Source organism: Ovis aries, chromosome X (assembly GCF_016772045.2).
Source record: "Ovis aries strain OAR_USU_Benz2616 breed Rambouillet chromosome X, ARS-UI_Ramb_v3.0, whole genome shotgun sequence".
NCBI lineage: Eukaryota > Metazoa > Chordata > Mammalia > Artiodactyla > Bovidae > Ovis > Ovis aries.
Window position 1 is genome coordinate 29,609,627 of NC_056080.1, and position 4,324 is coordinate 29,613,950.

The 4,324-nt window shown below is 38.3% G+C and overlaps 1 non-coding gene across 1 annotated transcript; it reads right to left on the reverse strand.

Moving 5' to 3' along the window:
• Positions 1–703: 703 nt before the first annotated feature.
• Positions 704–775, reverse strand: TRNAG-UCC (transfer RNA glycine (anticodon UCC)). Its single transcript has one exon. It is a non-coding gene; the product is annotated as a tRNA-Gly (tRNA).
• Between the last annotated feature and the right edge of the window lie 3,549 nt (positions 776–4,324).

The window sequence follows — 4,324 nt, forward strand, 5'->3', positions numbered from 1 at the left end:
GAATAAGATCTAGGTTTTTGTCAGACAGTGGACACTAGAAACACACAGAATAATAATTTTGAAATGACAGATAAATGGAATTTTGAAGATAATTTTAATTATATTGGAGAAAGCAATTTTAGTTGTACTTGATTATTACATTTACAGGTGAGTAGCTTCTGTTGAAACCAACTTTTAAATCTTAATCACTTTCTGTTATTTATGATAAAATGCAGTTTACTCTACAAATGAATTTTATGAATTCTGTGAATTAATTTGACTTATAAATTGACAATTTCCTATCACTGACTTGAATTTTCTCAGTCTGGACAAAGTGCACTAAGTCCCCACCCACCCACCCCCCACCCCGCCCTGCCAAGAATGCCAGCTCTGCTGTCACAGTTACTAATATACATCACCCTGTCCTCACATGGCATTGACTCCAATAAGTTTCCTGTTGAATTCTTCTCCAAATAATTATTGACTGACAAATAAATGTCATGTACTTTCCATAAAATACAGTCAAGAGCTGATAGCTACAAATACCATCACTGTTTTGAAATAGAATCTTTATTATGGCCTATAGGTTCAGTGTGATTTGGTCCCTGGCTATCTCCGAGACTTCATTTGCTACTTCTTTGAAAAACAAAAACAAACATTATTTGGCTGTGCTAGGTCTTAGTTGTGGCACTCAGGATCCTTACTTGCGGCATGTGGGATCTAGTTCCCTGACCAGGGATCGAACCTGGACCCCTGCATTGGAAGCACAGAGTCTTAGCCACTGGACCACCAGGGACGTCCCAATTTCCTACTCTTTAACTGCTCCCTTCTCTTAGTTGCACTGGCTTCCTTGTAGTCCCTGAAACTGCTTTCTGCCAGGTCCTTCAGGGGGTCTTGCCCTGGCAAACCCACCTACCTGGATCTTGTTATTCCTGATTGTCACATTCTTCTTTTCTTCTTTCAGAACTCCACTCATCCCCTCAGAGAGCTCTTCTAGGACCAGTGTATCTAAATGTGTTTCCTTTCACTCTGTCATTCTCTGTACCCTTTAGCTGGCTTTTCTTGTTTAAAATTTATTTAATTGGAGGATAATTATTTTACAATGTTGTGATGGCCTCTGCCATCCATCAGCATGAATCGGCCATGGGCATACATGTGACCCCTCCCTCCTATACTCCCCTCCCATCTCCCTCCCCACCCTATCCCTCCAGGTTGTCAGAGCACCAGCTTTGCATTCCCTGTGTCATACATTAAACTCCCACTGGCTATCTGTTTTACGTATGGTAATGTATATGTTTCCATGCTCTTCTCTCAAATCATCCCACCCTCTCCTTTTACCACTGTGTCCAAAATTCTGTTCTTCAAAGAACTGCCGCCTGCCATTTACTCCATAGTAATTATCAGTAGGGCTTCCCTGGTGGCTCAGTGGCAAAGACTCCGCCTGCCAGTGCAGGAGACGCAGGTTCAATCCATGGGTTGGGATGATCCCCTGGAGTAGGAAATGAAAACTCACTCTAGTATTCTTGCTTGGAGAATCCCATGGACAGAGGAGCCTGGCAGGCTAAGTCCATAGGATGGCAAGAGTTGGACAGGATTTAGCAACTAAACACAATAGCAAAATTATTCAGTAAATCCTTTATTAGTAACATATTGAGATGGATTAGAGTAGACTGCCTGGATTTGAGTCCCAGTGCTATGCCTTACTGATTGGGTGACTTTGGGCAGGTTACTTAACTTTTAGTTCCTCAATTTCCTCAGTATCCACATCATAGTACTGTTGGCCCATCTTCTCCCTTAGCATTAAGATATATCCAAGTTAGAAAGAACTTCAGAGAATATTTACCACACTTTTCCATCCAAGGCAACAGCTCTCTTCCTGTTCTGTGTCCCTGTATTCTTTCATAATTTCATCTTTTTCTTGTTACTCAAAAATCTCATAATGGTGAGAAGAGTTACTTTTGGAGTTATTAGTGTCTTGTGTATGGCCCTTTTTATACAGCTCCTACATGGAAAACTTCAGTGGTCTTGATTTCATCTCAAAACTGATTTTCAACAAACATAGATCTTGAACTGAATTGATTTTCTCCATTACATGCTACAAAAAGTGATAATTATCATTTGGTTATTTGACAGTTTGTCTCAACAAACATTCACCTTGAATATTTCTTATGTCCTTGTAGGAGGAGGTGGGTTTTTGGAACAAAGGGGGAGAATGAAGAAAAAAATTATATATAATCCATGTTCTTACAAAATTTAGAATATAATTATGAATGTAAAAATTAATGCTCATCACATAGGGATTCTTACTTTGATTTTTTGAGAACATCTGAGGGCAGGGTTTTTCATTTATAAAAGAAAATTTTTGTTGCTGCATGTTTTAATGAATATTTTGGTAAAGTTAAATTTAAAACCCTGATTTTCTTAGGCATTTAATTTATACTTGTTATACTGTTGCAGATCAATAATCATGGTACGTATTCTTTGATGGGTATTCTCTAGCTCACACTTAACAGGTTAAATTATGCTAAACAATTAACCTCAGTTTTACTTAAAGTGTCTAAGAATCTCCATTTACAAATTTAATATATCTGATTCTTACAAGTTCTTCAAAAGCCTCCCAGGATAAGAGTAGAAACAAAATCTTCCTGTTCACTTAAGCAACTCCTCTGAATCAAATAAAGCAGAAACATTAATAGAGCAGGAGCGCTTACATATTTAAATGATCTTTAAACTCCATGAGATTGTCTTACACTTTTCAAGTCAAAGTCACAAGTCTAATATTAATTAACAATTTCAAATTAATGTCAGATTCTCCAGTATATCAGATTCTTTTTAAATGTGCCAATAAGCATCTTAAAACAGAATACACTGAACTGACAAAAGGTAATCCCAAAGTTAATACAAAGTAATATTGCTCCGGTCTTGATTTTAGTTATATTTTTTTCTCATTGTGTAGCTGCAAAATGTAACTAAAGGTTCTAAGACTTGAGGCCATAATTTCAATTTGTGGTCGGAGAAGTCAAGGCCAGGACATAGGAGCCCTCTCTTGTAGTATTGGCTCTCTCTGACTGATTCAACATAGTCAGTGCTCTTACCACCTGATTGGATGCCACATTGTTTTGTTTGTTTGGGGTGTTTTTTTTTTTGAGGGGGTGCCACATTCAGAAAAATATTTTTGGCTGTGCTGGGTCTTCATTGCTGTGCATGAGCTTCCTCTAGTTGCGGTGCCCGGGCTTCTCATTGCTATGACCTCTCTTGTTGTGGAGCGCTGGCTCAGTAGTTGCCCCACAGCATATGGAATCTTCCTGGACCAGGGATTGAACCTGTGTCCCCCACACTGGCAGGTGGATTCCCGACCACCAGGGAAGTCCTGCCACATTGTTTTAATACTTCTTCCTGACTGATTCTCATCAGCCTCCACTAGTTTGTTTGGGGTTTCTTGGGCAGTGGGGTTACCATATTGTTTTGTTTTGTTTAAAAACTTTTTATTTTGTATTGGGGTATAGCCGATTAACAATGTTGTGATAGTTTCAGGTGGACAGTGAAGGGACTCAGCCATACATATACATGTATCCCATCTCCCCCAAACTCCCTTCCCATCCAGGCTGCCACATAACATTGAGCAGAGTTCCCTGTGATTATCCTTGTTGGTTATCCATTTTAAATAAAGGAGTGTGCCATGGTGTTTTAATACTTCTTCCTGGCTCATTCCCATCAGCCTCCACCACTGTGTCATAATTTCATAAAAAACTATATATAGTTCATGAAAGCTACTATATAATACCTAATAGTTTACTATACCATGCAGATACATGCACAAAATAAACTATTTTCATCTTACCTTAAGTATTTTTGTGAGTAAATACATGCTGGTATTAAAAGATGAGATTCAGTTTTAGCTCATGTTCATGGTTCACTTCAGAAATACACAGTTGTTTATTAGCAGGTCTTAAACCAAACAGGGTAGCAGAAAACACAGCATTTTGCACTTGATTGAGCACATTTTTAGAGTGAATGAGAAAAGTTGATTAAAAGGTAAAAGGGATCTGAAAAACCGGTTGGTCTTTGGAAGGGTTTCACATGTAACTTTCCAAGCTTTTTTAAAGAATCTATTTTTGCAGTAGAGTCCACATGCAACATATTACACAGGAAAATATGAGCTGATGGCCCATTTCGATGGATAGAAGCATGTATTCAAATCAGATTTCATTTATAGCCCCCTTTCCTTGATTTTAAACTGCTTCAGTGTATTTGTATTAGTGGCATTTAACTAAACCCAGAGCTAGAGAATAGAACCTGAGGACAGAAAAAGCAGCTGAATTAACTTTAAAGTACTCTTCATATT